General features: G+C 46.9%; 3 non-coding genes across 3 annotated transcripts; 2 read left to right on the forward strand and 1 right to left on the reverse strand.

Moving 5' to 3' along the window:
- Positions 1–9,165: 9,165 nt before the first annotated feature.
- Positions 9,166–9,239, forward strand: trnan-auu (transfer RNA asparagine (anticodon AUU)). Its single transcript has one exon. It is a non-coding gene; the product is annotated as a tRNA-Asn (tRNA).
- Positions 9,240–11,213: 1,974 nt separating this feature from the next.
- Positions 11,214–11,286, reverse strand: trnak-cuu (transfer RNA lysine (anticodon CUU)). Its single transcript has one exon. It is a non-coding gene; the product is annotated as a tRNA-Lys (tRNA).
- A 6,185-nt stretch (positions 11,287–17,471) lies between these two features.
- On the forward strand, positions 17,472–17,543 carry trnaw-cca (transfer RNA tryptophan (anticodon CCA)). Its single transcript has one exon. It is a non-coding gene; the product is annotated as a tRNA-Trp (tRNA).
- Positions 17,544–18,896: the final 1,353 nt, after the last annotated feature.

Raw genomic sequence — 18,896 nt, forward strand, 5'->3', positions numbered from 1 at the left:
TCATTCGATTCTCGTAAAACCAGCTCTTGAAGTATCGGCCAGCTGTGTTGGTTGGAGCTCTGGTTATGTTCCTGAGACAACATCGACCACTGTGTGTCTGTAGTGTAGCGGTTATCATGTTCCCCAAATACACCAAAGGTCCCCGCGTGGAATCATTTTGAAAACTTTAAAATGGACCGAATGGCCGACTCCTGTTCCTAATTCTTACGTTCTTATGATCTTATGTCCTTTCACTGGAGAACAATCTGTCCCCTGAACATGCTTGAGGAGAAAGTTCCAACAAAATATTTCCACCCGGTGAGCTTTCCCATGTGTGAGGCGAACGTGTTAAACGCTACACTGTGGACACATCTCCACTTGCAGCACCAGGTCAGACGGAAATGTTAAGCGAGCAGCTGAACTGCTGAATCCCACTTTTAAGGACTTTGTCGTGGTGTCAGAACAAATTCTGGGTGAGCCTCCATTTGCCGGCAAAGTTTGAACTTGCGGTTAGAACTTTTGCAAAGAATGACTTGCATTTTTACGTGGCCTTTCAACAACTCAGGGTGTCCCCAAGTGATTTAAAGTCAATGAAGTACCGATGGAGCCTTGTAATGTGGGGAAAGATGTGCCCCAATCACCCCACATGCATCTAAACTCTTTCAGAAGCAGGAGAGTGTGTAACCTGGGTCTATAACCTAAAGTAATGGGGTCATTAAGGATTAAAGCCCATTATTAATCCTCTCACACACCTCAGTTATGTTTATGCAATGCATCGATGGAAACTTCAACAACTGAACTTTACTGCGTTAAGGAACTTTAATCATTGATGAAGTTTTATCCCCTATCTGATTTTACACACACTGTATTTTAGGAGAGTGAGTTAAAATGCCCATCGCTCATGATACAATGAACCTGGGGCGATTTTTAAAAATGTATCCCACAGAAAAATATTTGCTAAAATAATGTTTCTGTCCGTGCTCAAACCGGGGATATTTCACATGTGCAGCGAAGGTGATAACCGTTACACGACGGAAACCTCTGCTTACACCTCGAAAAAAAGCATCCTGCAGCGTTGCCTCACTTCCCAGCAACAGATCAAAGCCGCAAACAAATCCATCGATTATTCCCACTTCCCCACCTCCACAGATACTGCCCGACCTGCTGAGTGTTTCCAGCATTTTCTGTTTTTACTGAATACACAAACACAGGTATTCGTTCAAAATCAAACTAGAGGTGGCCACACACAGATTAATCAGAGCCAGAGAGACAGACAGGATCGGGAAACACTGGGAAATGGGACGGAACCAACAGACGCCTCACGGACAGGGAACGTGATTTACATAATCCTTGCTAGCTCAGCAGATACAACATGAGGCTGTTATTCTCAGGGTTGTGGGTTTGAGCCCCAGGTTGGGTGAATCATTATTGTTAAATTTTATGTCGCTTTCTCGGGCAAACTTCATTAATTAACCGATCAGCTTCTTTTGCACAGTGAAAGTAATGTTAACTGAGGGAGAGTCGATAATTGAACAATTGGTTCTGGGCTTTGCATGTTAACTGTTAAACCATATCCCATTTTACACACTGTACTTCAGGCATCTGATTCAGAATGTTTATTGTAACATGAACGTGCCCCTGGGGAAACAGTGAGACAGGTTTTACAGCAAGGGTCTGGTTATTGTGAAACAGCAAACACAATATCAATTCCGGAAGAACAACAGCTAAATTAACTGATTTGAACACGGAGCCTCCTGATCGGGAGTTAGACCCGTAACCGTTGCACCACGATGTCCAGATTCTACAACAGTCCCAGCGGATCGGAAGGTAGAAAATGTAACATCGCTATTCAAGAAAGGAGGGAGAGAGAAAACCGGGAACTACAGGACAGTTAGTCTGCCATCAGTCATCGGGAAAATGCTGTAATCCATTGTTAAGGAAGTGGTGTCAGGGCACTTCGAAAATTATAACATGATTCGACAGAGTCAAGATGGTTTTATGTAAATGTCATGGGCAGGTACAGAAAATAATCAAATGAGACTTATGTTAAGCTGGTCTTCATATCTCGCGAACTCGATCACCAGCAAATGATCAGGAAGGCCAATGGAATCTTTGCCTTTATTGCAAAGGGGATTGAGTATAAAAGCAGGGAAATCTTGCTACAGTTATACAGGGTATTGTTGAGACAACACCTGGAATACTGCATGCAGTTTTGTTTTCCATATTTACGAAAGGATATACTTGCTCTGGAGGCAGTTCAGAGAAGGTTCACTGGTCGATTCCAGAGTTGAGGGTGTTGACTTCTGAGGAAAGGTTGTTTAGATTGGGCCTCTACTCATTGGAATTCAGAAGAATGGGCGGTGATCTTATCCAAATGTATAAGATTATGAGGGGGCTCGACAAGGTGGATGCAGAGAGGATGTTTCCACTGGTGGGGGAGACCAGAACTAGATCTTAGAATAAGGAGCCGCCCATTTAAAACTGAGATGGGGAGAAATTTCTTCCCTCAGAGGATTGTAAATCTGTGGAATTCGCTGCCACAGAGAGCTGTGGAAGCTGGGACATTGAATATATTTAAGACAGAAATCGATAATTTCTTAAATGATAAGGGGATAAGGGGTTATGGGGAGCGAGCGGGGAAGTGGAGCTGAGTCAATGATCAGATCAGCCATGATCTTATTGAATGGCGGAGCAGGCTCGAGGGACGGTGTGGCCAACTCCTGCTCCTATTTCTTATGTTCGAAAAACTGGAACACAAGGGGACAGATGTTGTGTGCAGCTGCACAAAGCCCTGGTTAGACCTCACTTGGGGGACTGTGTTCAGTTCTGGTACCGCACAGGCAGCATCTGCTTTTTTGCCAGGAGACTAATCTCGCCTCCGATTGTTCATCCACAGCAAGTTTAAACATAATGTTCCCTCCCGGGATAGAACCAGGAATTTTTCACATGTAAAGCAAACGTGATAACCGCTGCACTACAGAAATTTGTGACAGATGAAGTACAACAGAGGGGAGCTGAACAGTGAGCTCCCTCGGTGCTGATCGGGACCGATGCTGATTTGGAAGCAATTCATCCTCGACTCCGGGGGACTGCCTCAGAAGAAGAGAGGAGGATCAGGAATGTGTTGGCTCACCTTTAACAACTTCTGTCCCTCACTGAAAGCTCTCAATCCTTCTCCTCCGCTGCCCTTTACAGAAATGTCACGTAATTACCACCCACCATGTTCACTTCCACATCCTCACAGTGGGCCACAGAGACTCCTGCCGTCTCCCCGCGATCAGCGAACTCACCCAGTTTGTAAAGTTACACCCGGAACAAGTGTCCCGCAAAGGGCAGGAGAAGCCAGAGAGTCTGTAAACTCAGTGTGTAACAGGAAGTAACGGGGTTATTAACGGTGATTACAGCAATTCATCATCATCATAGGCAGTCCCTCGAAATCGAGGAAGACTTGCTTCCACTCTAAAAGTGAGTTCTCAGGTGACTGAACCGTCCAATACAGGAATTACAGTCTCTGTCACAGGTTGGAAAGACAGTAGTTGAAGGAAAGGGTGGGTGGGACTGGTTTGCCACACGCTCCTTCCGCTGCCTGTGCATGTGTTCTGCATGCTCTCGACGATGAGACTCGAGGTGCTCAGCGCCCTCCAGATGCTCTTCCTCCACTGAGGGTGGTCTTTATCCAGGGACTCCCAGGTGTTGGTGGGGATGTTGCATTTTATGAAGTGGCTTTGAGGGTCCTTAAAACGTTTCCTCTGCTCACCTGGGGCTCGCTTGCCGTGCAGGATTTCAGAGCAGAGCGCTTGCTTTTGGAGTCTTGTGTCAGGCATGCGAACAATGTGGCCCGTCCAACGGAGCTGGTCGAGTGTGGTCGTGCTTCAATGCTGGGGATGTTGGCCTGATTGAGGACGCTAACGTTGGTGCATCTGTCATCCGAGGGGATTTGCAAGATTTTGCAGAAACATCATTGATGGTATTTCTTCAGCGACTTGAGCTGCCCACTGTATAAGATACATGTCTCTGAGCCATACAGAAGGACGGGTATCACTGCAGCCCTGTAGACCATGAGCTTAGTGGCAGATTTGAGGGCCTGGTCTTCGAACACTCTCTTGCTCAGGCGGCCGAAGGCTGCACTGGCGCACTGGAGGCAGTGTTGAACCTCGTCGTCGATGCCTGCCCTCGCTGATAATAGGCTCCCGAGGTATGCAATTATTCATCCTCACACAGACCTCAATTATTTTCATGTGACAAACTGATTGAGAATAGAAAGAGGGTTAGTGCTCGGGATCTTAACCACTCGACCACCAAGGAAAAATTCTGGTAATGGTATATATTATAAATATATATCGATATTAATAGAATCATTGAATCAGAAAGTTTCAGCACAGAGTGAGGCCATTTCGGCCCATCGTGTCCGCGCCGGCCGACCAAGAGCTTTCCAGCCTAATCCCACTTTCCAGCTCTCGGTCCAGAGCTCTGTAGGATGTGGCACTTTAAGTGCACATCCACGTATCTTTTAAATGTGGTGAGGGTCCCTCCCTCTACCACCCTTTCAGGCATTGAGTTCCAGACTCCCACCTCCCTCTGGGTGATGAAATGTCCCCTCATATGCCCCCTAACCCTCTCCCAATTATTTTAAATCTATGCCCCTTGGTTGTTGACCCCTCTGCCAAGGGAGCAGGACCTTCCTATCCATTCTATCTGGGCCCCTCAATTTTATACACCTCAATCAGGTCTCCGCTCAGACGTCTCTGTTGCAAAGAAAACAGATTCAGCATCTCCAAACTATTCTCACAGCCAAAATTCTCCAGACCAGGCAACATTCTAGTAAATCTCCTCTGCACCCTTTCCAGTGAAATCACATCTTTCCTGTAATGTGGTGACCAGAACTGCACGCAGTACTCCAGCTGTGGTGTAGTCAGTGTTTTGTACAGTTCAAGCATAACCTCCTTGCTCTTGTATTCCATGCCTTGACTAATAAAGGCAAGTATTCCATATGCCTTCTTAAACACATTAGCTACCTGGCCTGCTACCTTCAGGGATCTGCGGACCTGCACTCTAAGGTCCCTTTGTTCCTCTACACTTTTCAGTGTCGTACCATTTAATGTGTATTCCCTTGCCTTGTTAAACCTCCCCAAATGCATTACCTCACGCTTATCTGGATTGAATTCCATTTGCCACAGTTTTGCCCAACTGACCAGTACATTGATCATCATCATCATAGGCGGTCCCCCGATGAGTTCACAGGTGTTTCGATGAAAGACCCGATGTTCCAGTCCTGAATCCAATTGAGGGGGTGGAAGATGCCTTTGTGTAGATTTTTTTAACGTGGGGTGACCGTTGCACATCAGCCACCACACGGGCTTGACAGAGCTAGGTCTTGGTCCAGTGGAAAGGGTTAACCAAGACGACAGGAGACCAGCTCTGCTGCATGGACCCAGTGCACACATATCGCAGTGTGGGCTGGGCCCGTGCTGCCCCTGGGCCCTCGGCTCTTCTGGGTCCCGTCCCCTCATCTGTCACACCTCCTCCACAATCTGTCACCGCTCTTCCACCATAAACATTCACCGCATCTCGCCACAAACACTCACCGCTCATCCGCCCCGACCTTCCCACTCCTCTGTACCTGGGCCCTGCCGATGTTCTTGCTCACGCTCCAAAATGACGACCAGGGTTAACATAAAACTGTTAACATATATGGAATAAAACTTGAAGCACCTCCCGGAATTCCTTCTATGATGGGATTATGGTTTGTTGATCCAGATTCCAGAATCCATGGAGAGATGTTACCCGTGGTATAAGGTGGTGTGGCTGGATTCCGATGGACTGCATGGATAGCTTACCAACTTCGCTTGTTGTTTTAGTATCATCGCGCTGGTCCCTCGGAGAACAGTGTGAAGTGGTGGGAGGATCAATGTGGCCAGGATTCGTGTCCTGGTCAATATTTACTCCTCAATCAACATCACAGAGACAGATGATCTGGTCATCATCACGCTGCTGCCTATAGGAGCCTGCCGTGTGCAAATTGGCGGCTGTGTCTCCCACACTACAAGAGTGACCGCACTTCAAAAAGTACTTCATTGGCTGCAAAGCACCGTGAGACGTCCATTGATATCTTCCTGTAGTCCGCCACTTTCTTCTTCATTATCAACCACTCAGCCTATTTTAGTGTCATCTGCAAACTTCTTACTCATACCCTCAACATTTCAGTCCAAGTCATTGATGTATACCACAAAAAGCAAGGGACCCAGCACTGAGCCCTGCGGAACCCCACTGGATCACAAAATCACCCATCAACCATTACGCTTTGATTCCTGCCTCTGAACAAATTTTGGACCCAACTTGCCACTTTGCCCTTGAATCCCATGGGCTTTTACATTCGTAAGAAGTCTGCCAAGTGCGACCTTGTCAAAAGCTTTGCTAAAGTGCATATACATTACATCATACCACTGCCCTCATCAACCCTCCTGGTTACCTCCTCGAAAAATGCAATCAACTTCGTCAGACCTTCCCTTGACAAATTCATGTTGACTATCCTTGATTAATCCATGTCTTTCCAAATGAAGATTTATCCTGTCCATCAGGATTTTTACAAATAATTGTAAAAGGTTTGGCTGGCCAGCCTGTATTTACTCAATCCCTTTCTCCCTTTTTAAACAAAGGTACAACGTTAGCAGTGCTCCAATCCTCTGGCCCCGCACCTGCAGCCAGTGAGGATTGGACAATGGTGGTCAGAGCCTCTGCTATTTCCTCTTTTGCTGCTCTTATCAGCCTGGGATACATTTCATTCTGGCCTGGGAATTTATCCACTTTCAAAGCTGCTAGACCACCAATACTTCCTCTCTCACCATGTTTATTTCATCTAATATTTCACATTTCTCCGCCCTCATTGCAAAGTCCACATCGCCCCTCACTTTTGTGAAAACAGATGCAAAGTATTCACAAAGAATCCTACCCAAGTCTTCCACCTCCGCGTACAGATTCCCTTTATGGACTCTAATAGGCCCCACTCTTTATCTTGTTATCATCGTGCTCTTAATGTATTTATAAAACATCTTTGGGTTTTCCCAGATTTAATTGCCAACATTCTCTCATGCTCTCTCTTTGCTTTCCTGATATATTTTTTAATTGCACCTCTGCACCTCGAGATTTTCTGCAGTATTGAGTTATTGGTATCTGTCATAAGCTTCCCTTTTTTTCGTTAACTTTCCCTGTATGTCCCCTGACATCCCGGGAGCTCTAGATTTGTTAGTCCCACCTTTGTTTTAAGGGAACATACTTGCTCTGTACCCTCAGGATCTCCTCCTTGAATGCCTCCCACTGCTCTGAAACTGATTTACCAGCAAGTACCCGTTCTCAGTCCACTTTGGAGAAATTCAATCTTAGCTCAGCAACATTGGCTTCACCCCAATTGAGAACTTTTATTCCTGGCCCACTTTGTCCTTTTCCATAACTACCCTAAACCTTACTGAGTATGATCACTCGCACCAAAATGCTCTCCCACTGATACCCCATATACCTGCCCCTCTTCGATCACAAGACCCAGTCCAGAACCGCCCCTCCCTTGATGGGCTTGTTACATACTGTATAAAGAAGTTCTCCTGAATGCATTTTAGGAATTCTCCACCATCTGTACCATTCACACTATCATTTTCCCAGTTAATATTCGGGGAGTTAAAATCCTCCACTTTTACAGCTCAATAGGTTTTGCACTTCTCAACATTCTGCCCATATATTTGTTCTTCTATCTCCCTCTAACTGCCTGGGAGTCTAGTGCACTCCCAGTAGTGTGATCGCCCCTTTTTTGTTCTTTAATTCAACCCACATGGCCTCATTTGATGACCCCTCAAACACATCTTTCCTTTTCACAGCTGCAGGATGCGTCAATAATCTCTCACAACTCAACTGAAAGCAGCCGGAATGTGCAGCTTTGAGAGGGGCTTTCTGCATCGTCAGGGCTGGAAACTGTAGAGTTTGAATGTGTTCCGAAGTGTACAGAGTATTCAACAAATATAGCAGGGCTGGGAGACATTGTGCTTTGTTAATACTGAACCAGAAATGCACATTATTCAATGCTTCTCATATTTAATTCAACACATTTGCAGCTGGTTTTGAAACAGGAACCTTTTGCATGTTAAGCGAATGTGATGACCACTACACTACGGAACACACGCTTTCAAAGCAGACTGCAACCTGAATGCAGCAACTTAGACCGCTCGGCCATCCTGACTGCTCAATATTATGTGTGGCCACCTGCAGTTTGATTTTGAACTTTTGTGTCCTGTCACATGAAGTAAATGAGGACAGCAGGCGTATCTCTGCCTGACACCGGGGAAACAGTGAGACAGACCTTGGAGCAAGGGTCTGGTTATTGCGAAACAGCAAAGAAAATATAAATTTTGAAAGAACAGTGACCCAGACGTGATTGGGCGAACACATTATTCTGCTGCGAATTTTGAAATTACATAGAACTTTTGCAAAGAAGGACTTGCAGTTCTGCAACACCTTTCAGGAACTCATGATGCCCCAAAGCGCTTTACAGTTGTTGAGTTATGTTTGAAGTGTTGTAGTGTGGGGAAAGATGTGCCCAAATCACCCCACACGAACCTCAACTCTTTGCGAAGGAGTTCGGTGCAAATAATCAGGTGCCTTAGGGACTTGGACTTTCTTTGAATGAGTTCTGCTTGTACCTGTATTCAAGCTTGAAACAGCAACTGGGCTTCCATCTCACGAGAGCAGCGTGTGGCAGTTAGCGAGTCGGTGACGAGGTTTGGGGTTGATGTACGTCACTTTCAATCTTTGAAATTTCACCAAGCAAATAAATGATGAATCCAACTGTCCCTGTAATCCTTTTGTTCAGGTTTAATCACAGGAATATCTGCAGTCAGGAGCTGAAAAGTAATTAAAACCAACGACTGGCTTCGGGACAATCAGTATACTTTGTCACAGACAAGGCACCGGAAGGCTGGCAGGTAGATCACACCGGTTGTGGGAGAGCTGGTTGGCGGTGACATGGAAGTGTCTGCAGTGTGCGGGACCAGACTGCTTCCACGCATCCACAATGAATGTCCCACCCTTTATTTGGGAAAAGTACAACTGAGAGTGGACAAGTTCCATCCCGGTCGGAGCAATCTGAAGCTTTAACTGACTGACACCCTGGATTGGGATGTGTTACAATTTACAGTTAAGTTAGTCTCTGTGGCGCAATGGGTTAGCACGTTCGGCTATTAATTGAAAAGTTGGTGGTTCGAGCCCACCCAGGGACGATGCCTTTAACTGTTTTTTTTCCGAGGATTCGGTGCCGCACAATTCCAGGTTGTCATTGTGCGTTTTGGCTGCACGAATATATTCCGCAAACATTGCCAGCTGTGCTGTTATCCAGTGAGTTCCCAATCCCATACTTTTATGAACATTTAGTTCATGGAAAACGATAACAATTTTTTACATGGACCATGGTCCTCCATCCAGTCCACGAGAAATAAATTACGTTATTGTGTTTAAAGGAACTGGTGTAAATTGTCTGACCTATCGTTATGTGTTTTCTCAGATTCTGAGAGTCAACAGTTTGCGAAGAATTATCTCATGGCCAATGCCAAGCACGAAAATGTCTCTCAGCATTTGTTCTAGGAATCCCTCAAATTCGCAATGTCCTGCGAGGCGCCTTAATTCGGCGACATAGCTCGCCACTTCCTGGCCCTCCGACCGTTGGCACGTGTAGAACCGAAAGCTCGCCATCAGATCGCGTTCTTTAGGATTTAGATGCTCGCAGACCAGCGTACACATTCTTCATAGGATTTAGTTGTTGGTGTCACCAGAGCTAGAAGATTCTTCATGAGGCCACAGGTTGCTGCCCCACAGACGGTAAGGAGGATCGCCCTTCATTTGGCAGCGTTCTCGTCCCCTTCCAGCTCGTTGGCCACGAAGTATTGGTCAAGTATCTCCACAAAGTCTTCGCAATCGTCCACTTCTGAGAACTTCTCCAGGATACCAACTGTTCCTTGCATTTTTGCGTGGTTGTTCATTGTCTCGTCGCCAATTGATACGCTCATAATAAAGGATGAAATTAGTATTGTGAATAATGAGTAAGTGTGACCTTCGCTCCTTTAATAAGACTCCAGAGTACAGGTACCTCATGGGTGGCCTGCTTACATACTGTGCTCCCAAGGGATACTGGGATCCCTTGGGACTCCGACAGGTAGGCCCTCTGGTAGTGGTGTGTACAGGTTGTCATGGGTTAAATACATAACACAAGATGTGTACAGAAATCAACCATCAAAAGCCCTGTCATTAACCACAGGGGTTTCCTGCAATTTTCTGATCGCAAAGCGCTTTCAGTCCTTGTCCTTAAAATTGCAGACGCAGAAATTGGGGAGTTTAATGACTTTAAAAGGAGGACATTGTTGTTTGGTGCCGTTCTGGTCAGAGAAATGTTTGTGAAAGGCACTTTTTGCAGATAGAGAGATTGAGCATTTCAGCTTGTTCCTGAACACTTCTCTCTGAGCTCAGCAGCAATTTCTGTCGTGTGGAGGCGATCACATTTCCCTCACACGTGAAAAGTTCCCGGTTCAAGCCTGCGCAGAAACATTATTTCTCAAACAGAAACTTGTCTGCAATAAAGTTAAATAAAAGCTGTTTTGGATACATTGTTGCATGAGCAATGCACATTTAAACCAGTCTCCTCAAATGCAGATTGTGTAAAATCAGATCGGGGATAAAACTTCATCAAGGATTAAAGTTTCATTAATTATTAAAGTTCACTTATTGAAGTGTCCCTGTCAGCATTTCTTCCATTCTGTGAAACAACACTATCGGTTTACACCAGCAGATCTAAGCTGCATTTGAAACCCGCAAACAACTCATTAATTATTCGCTTTTCCCCAGTTCCAGAGCTCAGAGCGTTATTGTCCATCCCTGGGATGCAAGCTACCTCAGATTCGGGCCAAAGCTCCCCGTACACCGAGCACAGGCTCAGAAAACCCCCGGGGGAGAGGATATCCCGATCACTGGGCCTTCCAGCAGCACTGAACAAGCGCCCGGTCTGAAACTTTCCAGAGTAATAACTTGTAACTGGAGCATCGAACAGTAAGGACGGCCGAGCGGTCTGAGGCGCTGCTTTCAATATTTGATTAAATTATCAACTCTCCCTCAGTTAGCATTTTTATCATTGTGCAAAAGAAGATCATGGGTTCATTAATGATATTTACCCGCGAAAGCAACATAAAAGTTTAATGAAAAGTAAACGCCCAACGTGGGGCTCGAACCCACGACCCTGAGATTAAGAGTATCATGCTCTACCGACTGAGCTAGCCGGGCTTCTCAACATTTATCGGTCAATCCCCTTCAGAATATTGTCTGTTTCAATGAGATCACCTCTCATTCTTCGAAACTCCAGCAAGTATCGGCGTATTCTGCACAATCTCTCACCATAGGAGAGTGCTCTCATCCCAGGAATCGATCTGGTGAACCTCCGTTGTACCACCTCCCAGGCAAGTATATCCTTCCTCAGAAAAGGAGACCAAAACTGTGCGCAGTACTCCAGGTGTGGTCTCACCAGGGCCCTGTACAATTGTAGCAAGACTTCCTTACTCTTGTACTATGGGCCGAATATTAGGTGCTATGGGCCGAATATCCTGTTTTTCTGCTGATTCTGCGGTTGTATAAAAAATATAAAAATTCAACAGTCACTCAGCAAACATATTTGTATTTCCTTCAGTGTGCTACACGTGTGGGTGGATTAATGATGATAACAATTATTCAGGATCTCACAGACTTGAAATATATTTGTCAGCTTGCTTTGTAAAAATGCTTTCGCTGACCGGGAATCAAACGTAGACCACGGCAGTGAGAGCACCAAATCCTAACCACTAGACTACCAGGGAACACTGCTTGCAGCCTCTGCGATAGCTTTAAATATAGTCAGCTTACAATCACAGCTGAGAATTGTGCGGTGACACGGCGTGTAACTGGATTTGCTGGGAGCAGCGTGGAGGCCCCGACCTGCGTGAGAACACCAGTGGCAGGTCGGGGCCATAAAGGGATCGGTGAGCGGCGGCCTGGGAGCAGCGTGGTGGTGTACCACGGCAAGGTACAGCGCGAGCTGGTGCAGGAGGGCGACGGCAGCGAAGAGTGATGTCATCAAAGTCCAGGTCGGTGATTGGAGCGTGGGCAGGTACAGCAGGAGCAGCGAGAGACTGTGGAGGGATGTGAGCGGGGCCCAGGGGCGGCGTGAGTTCAGGGCCAGGGGCCCAGGGGCAGCACGGGCCAGCCCACACTGCGATATGTGTGCACACTGAGTCCGTGCAGCAGAGCTGGTCTCCAGTCGTCTTGGAAAACCCTTGCCACTGGACCAAGACCTCGCTCTGTCAAGCCCGTGTGATGGCTGGGGTGCAACGGCCACCACACGTTAAAACAAATCCACGCACAGGCATCTTCCACCCTTCAACATACAGTTCGGGACCTGGAATATTAGGTCCATCATTGAAACACCTGTGAACTCATCCTTTTTTGGCATGGAAGCAAGTCATCCTCGCTTCGAGGGACTGCCTATGATGATGATGAACTGGATTTGCTGCAGTCCGCGGGCAGCAGGTGATGAAAGCGGGCGTGAGAGAGTGAGTGACAGGTGGGCATTGCTTCTGATGCTGTCTGACCCACGGTGGGAGTGGCCGGGGATTTTAAAGCCCTTTCATTGCACCAATGCAGGGTAAATGAAACTGTTTTTCAGGAACCTTCATGTATACAAACATGGGCACTCTGCACTGTAGACCTCGTGGTGCAACGGTAGTGTGTCTGACTCCAGATCAGAAGGCTGCGTGTTTATATCACGTCGGGGTTACTGTACTTTTCCATATTGTTCTTCCGGAATTGAGATTGTCTTTGCTGCATCACAATTTACTTTCCCACACATCTTTGTACCATCAGCAAACTTGGCTCCATTACACTCGGTCCCTGTATCCCTGGGATAGGGGAGGGAAGACACACCGGAGAAGTGTGAGCTTGTGGACCGGAGAAGTTGCAGCTGCTGGAGCTGTACGTTTTATCGGGGAGGGACGGGGGGAGAGCCCGCCGAGCGACCGGAGAAGCTGAGAAGCTGCTGTGCTTTTCATCGGGTTTGACACTGTTTAAAAATGGCAGAGTGCCAAGTTTTCTCTCCCGACTGCCCATGCGCGAAGGTGCCGGCAGTGTTTTCGGCGCAGGCATTTGGCTCCGCCCCCCACTTCACCATCGACACCACGCCAGGACTCCGGGGACTGTACACAGCGGCCAGGATGGGGCGAGTTTTTCCCCGCGCCGTTTCCAGCGAGCAAAGTCGGTGCGCTTGAGGTCAGTGCGCCGACAAAACTGCTCGGGGAAAATCTAGCCCTTGAAGAGTAAGGAGTACACTGAAGGAAATACAAATATGTTTGCCGAGCAACTGTCAAATTTTAATAACTTTTTATACAACCTTCGAATCAGCAAAAAAACAGGGCACTCGCCCCATAGTACCTAATATATAGCCCACAGTGCAAGAGTAAGGAAGTCTTGCTACAATTATACAGGGCCCTGGTGAGATGAGGAGAAACTTCTTCGCTCAGAGAGTTGTTAACCTGTGGAATACTCTGTCGCAGAGTTGTTGATGCCAGTGTGTTAGATGTATTCAAGAGGGAGTTAGATGTGGTCCTTATAGCTAAAGGGATCAAGGGGTTATGGAGAGAAAGCAGGAAATGGGTACTGAGCTGAATGATCATCCATGATCTCATTGAATGGTGGTGCAGGCTCGAAGGGCCGAATGGCCGACTCCTGCATCTATTTTCTATGTTTCGATGTTTCTCTGTCCTGCTACTGCTTCTATAATAATGGATTCCAACAGTTGCCCAACCACAGATGTTCGGCTAACTGGTCTATAGTTTCCTGCTTTTTGTCTGCCTCCTTTTTTAAATAGGGGCATTACATTTGCAGTTTTCCAATCTGCTGGGTCCTCCCCAGAATCCAGGCAGTGCATGTCCACAGATCACTGAAAGTAGCAGGCCAGGTCGCTGAGGTGGTTGAGAAGAAATATGGAATGCTTGCCTTTATTAGCCGAGGCACAGAATACAAGAGATGGGGTCGGTGGGGCAGGTTAGGTCACAGCTGGAGTACTGCGTGCAGTTCTGGTCGCCATATTACAGGAAGGGCATGATTGCACTGAAGATGGTGCAGAGGAGATTTACGAGGATGTTGCCGGGAGTGGAGAATCTTAACCATGAGGACAGATTAGAAAGGCTGCATTTGTTTTCCATGGAACAGAGACTGAGGGGAGACCTCATTGAGGTGTATAAAATGATGAGGGTCCGAGATATAGTGGATAGAAAGGACCTATTTCCCTTAGCAGAGGGGTCAACAACAAGGAGGCATTAATTTAAAGTAATTGGTCGAAAGTTTAGAGGGGATATTTCTTCACGCAGAGTGTTGTGGGGGTCTGGAACTCACTGCCTGAAAGGGTGGTAGAGGCAGAAAGCCTCAACACATTTAAAAAGTGCTTGGATGTGCACCTAAAGTGCCGTAACCTGCAGGGTTATGGATCTAGAGCTGGAAAGTGGGATTAGGCTGGAGAGCCTCTAGTTGGCCGGCGCGGACACGATGGACCGAAATGGCCTCCTTGCGTGCTGTAAACTTCTTTGATTCTATGAACTCATTTGCAAAGAGTTGAGGTGCGTGTGAGGTGATTTGGGCACATCTTTCCTCATATGGCAACATTTCAAAGGGACTTAACGGCTGTACAGCGCTTTGAGGCGTCATGAGTTACTGACAGACGCTGCAGAAATCCAAGTCCTTCTTTGCAAAATTTCAATGCAATCTCAAGACTGGTCTGGGATTTGAAACCAGGATCTTTCTGCAAATTTCAAGTAACAACTGCGAAGCAAAAATCATACCCGTCGACCAACAAACCACCTGCTTAGCAAATGTGGAGATAAGATGTAACCATTATTGAAGCATTTTTAGTGTGTGTTGCTATTCTTGATCGGAGGAGCACATGAGACGGAATCAGTGACTTGGCCTTTTCGACATGTCTTCTGAAGCGCCGCACGGTCCCACTCCTGCAGTCAATGAGCTGTTGGGACGTTACTGTATCCATCATCATCATCATCATAGGCGGTCCCTCGAAACGAGGATGACTTCCTTCCACGCCGAAAAAGGATGAGTTCACAGGCATTTCAATGAATGACCCGAACGACATCCCAAAGGGTGGAAGATGCCTGTGCGTGGATTTTTTAAACGTGTGGTGGCCGTTGCACCCCAGCCATCACACGGGCTTGACAGAGCGAGGTCTTGGTCCAGTGGCAAGGGTTAAGCAAGACGACAGGCGACCAGCTCTGCTGCACGGACCGAATGCACACACATATCGCAGTGTTGGCTGGCCCGTGCTAACCCTGGGCCCCTGGCCCCAAACTCATGCCTCCGCTGGGCCCCGATCACGTCCCACTACAGTCTCTCGCCGCTCCTTTGGCCCGATCTCGCCGGTCCTGCTGTATCTGCCCACGCTCCAATCACAGACCTGCACCTTGATGACGTCACTCTTCGCTGCCGCCGCCCTCCTGCACCAGCTCGCGCTGCTCCCTGGAGTAGTCTCCAGGGACCTCCAAGCAGCTCCCAGGGCCGCTCACCGTTCCTTTTATGGCCCCGACCTGCCGCTGGTGTTCTCCCGTTAGTGTATCCAGGCTGTGGGTGGCCACCCCGAGCACAGCAGAGGGGTTTCTGCATTAGTTCTGGGTGGGGACAGTATCTTTCCCCTTCTATCTTCCTCTTGTCTATATCCCTGTGCTTTTATTTCTCTATTTATTCCCTCTGTCTCAGTTTCTAGCGTTTTAAAGGGAACAAAAGATGAAATGGGTATCACTGTGGAACAATTTCTCTCACACAAAGATAGACGCATTACCGTTGCGCCATGAGGTCTAGGTAGCTAGCCGTTGATATTCAGGTTCATATATAAATATATATAAATATATCTATATGTATCATAACCGTTCCCTGGTGGTCGAGGGGTTAAGATCCGGTGCACTAACCTGGTTTCAATTCGCGATCAATTCATCGCATAAAAATAATTGAGGTCTGTGAGACGATTAATAATTGCTGTAATCACCATGAATACCAATACTTTCTGCGATAGACCGAGCTTACAGACTATCTGGCTTCTCCTGCCCTTTGCCGGGCACGTGTTTGGGGTTTAATTTAGTAAACAGGGCGAGTTCGCTGATCGCGGGGAGACGGTAGGAGCCTCTGTGGCCCCACTGTGAGGATGTGGAAGTGAACAGGGTGGCTGGGTGATCCGTGACATTTCTGTAAAGGGCAGCGGAGGAGAAGGATTGAGAACTTTCAGTGTGGGACAGAAGTTGTTTAAGGTGAGCCAACACATTCCCGATCAGCGCAGAGGGAGGTCACTGGTCAGCTCCCCTCTGTTGGGGCTGCTGTGCCAGAGGTTTCTGTCGTGCAGTGGTTATCACATTTGCTTTATACGTGAAAAGTACCCGGTTTGATTCTGGGTAGAAACATGATGTTTACACTTGCTATAAGGGAACAATCGGAGGAGAGTTTAGTCTCCTGGAAAATGCTGCCTGACCTGCTGAGATTTCCAGCATTTGCTGTTTTTATTTGCTATTTATTCTCCTGGTAGAAAGGCTCCCTTATTCCTGAATTGCTCTTTATTTAACCAATAAATAGATAACTTTCAGTGAGAGAAAACGGATCCACCGGGGACCTTTCGCGTGTGAGGCCAACGTGATATCCGCTACACTGCAGCCCATCAAAGGGCGAGAAACCACTGAATATAAAGGATGAGCTCACAAATATAAGGGGCAGTGCAGTCTGGTCAACGTCAGACCCTCCTTTCTTATTCAGCAGAGGCATGAACGGGAGTCAGACGCCACAAAGTTTAATTAAAGATACAAATACAAGTAACACTTCTAAATCTTTTCACTGTAAAATTCTTTCACTTTATTTGAAATCCTACTGCGTTGAATCTGAAAACGATCACCATGGGATTTTATCTTCACTGCTGATTCTAATTTCTCTGCACGGAAGGAATAACCGGTGCTGTTAAATTTGACAAAAGTTGCCCCAGATTCCTGGTGACATCGGCAATACAGCGTGTAAAATGGGTTAACATGCTGAAGAACAGAAAAACAAAACAAATAGGAGCAGGAGTCGGCCATACGCTCCTCGAGCCTGCTCCGACATTTAATACGATCATGGCCGATGTGATCATGGACTCAGGTCCACTTCCCTGCCCGCTCCCCAAAGCACAGGACAAATGATTGAAGTATCGACTGTCCCTCAGTTAGCATTTCGTTCATTGTGCAAAAGAAGGTGAGGGGTTAATTAATGATGCTTTTCCATGAACGCAATACAAAAGTTTAAGAAAAAAACATACGGTGACTGGCAGGTGAGCGCTGCTTTGACACCTGGTGGGAATGGGCGGGGATTTTAAAGCCCTTTGTGTTGTGAAAGCTTCATATAGAGGAACATCTCAAGCACATTGTGTAGGCCTCGTGGCGCAACGGTAGCGTGTCTGACTCCAGATCAGAAGGTTGCGTGTTCAAATCACGTCGGGGTCACTGTTCTTTCAGAATTAATATTTTCTTTGCTGTTTGGCAATAACCAGACCCTTGTTCCAAGGTCTGTCTCATTGTTTCCCCTGTCATGCAGAGATACGCCTGCCGCCCTCATTTAATTCATGTGCCAGGACACAAAAGTTCAAAATCAACTTGCAGTTGGCCAGACACACCGCCGAGCGGGTCTAAGGTGCTGTGATTAGATTGCAGTTTTCTCTGGAGGTGTGGGTTTGAATCCAACTTCTGACATTTCTTATTTTTAATAATTAAGCGAAACTCATTGTTTGACACCACGACCAACTCCTTAAAACTGGGATTCAGCAGTTCACCTGCTCGCTTAACATTTGCGTCTGACCTGGTGCTGAAAGTGGAGATGTTTCCGCAGTGTCGCGGTTAACACGTTCGCCTCACACGCGAAAGCTCACCAGGCGGGAATATTTTCTGTAGCTTTCTCCTCATGCATGCTCAGGGGCGTGTTTGTTCTCCTGTGAAAAGTTCATAAGATGATAAGCATGTAAGAATTAGGGGCCGGAGTATGCCATTCGGCCCCTCGAGCCTGGTACACCATTCAAGAAGATCCTGGCAGTTCCTCGACAGCAAGTTTAAACATCTGGGGCAGAGCCAGCAGGCGACTGTCTGCAATCAGTGAGAGAACGGTATGTTTGGCAGAAGCCTGGCGAGCTCAGTCAGTGAAATATAAGATTTTCAATCTCAGGGTCGTGGTTTCGACACCAACATTGGACATTTACGTTTTTCATAGAATTATAGAATGATAGAAGTTTGCAGCACATAAGGAGGGCTTTTTGGCCCATCACTTCCACCCCGGCCAACAAGAGGCAATCCAGCTTCATCCCACTTTCCAGCTCTGGGTCCATAACCCTGCAGGTTGCGGCACTTCAGGTGCACATCCAAATACTTTTTACATGTGGTACCTGCCTCCGCCATTCTTTCAGGCAGTGAGTTCCTGACCGTCACAAACCTCTGCATGAAGAATTGTACCTTCAAATCCTCTTTAAATCTTCTACCAATTACTTTAAATATATGCCCCCTGGTTGTTGACCCCTCTGCTATCCACTATATCTAGGCCCCTCATAATTTTATACATCTCAATGTTGTCTCCCCTCAGCCTCCTCTGTTCCAATGAAAACAAACCTAGCCGATCCAATCTGTCCTCATAGCTAAGATTCTCCACGCCTGGCAACATCCTCGTAAATCTCCTCTGTACCCTCTCGTACAATCACATAATTCCTGTAATACGGTGACCAGAACTACATGCAATACTCCAGCTGTCGCCGAACCAGTGTTTTATACATTTCAAGCATAACCAACCTGCTCTTCTATCCCATGCCTCAGCCA

The sequence above is a fragment of the Pristiophorus japonicus genome, unplaced genomic scaffold (genome assembly GCF_044704955.1).
Source record: "Pristiophorus japonicus isolate sPriJap1 unplaced genomic scaffold, sPriJap1.hap1 HAP1_SCAFFOLD_91, whole genome shotgun sequence".
Taxonomy (NCBI): domain Eukaryota; kingdom Metazoa; phylum Chordata; class Chondrichthyes; family Pristiophoridae; genus Pristiophorus; species Pristiophorus japonicus.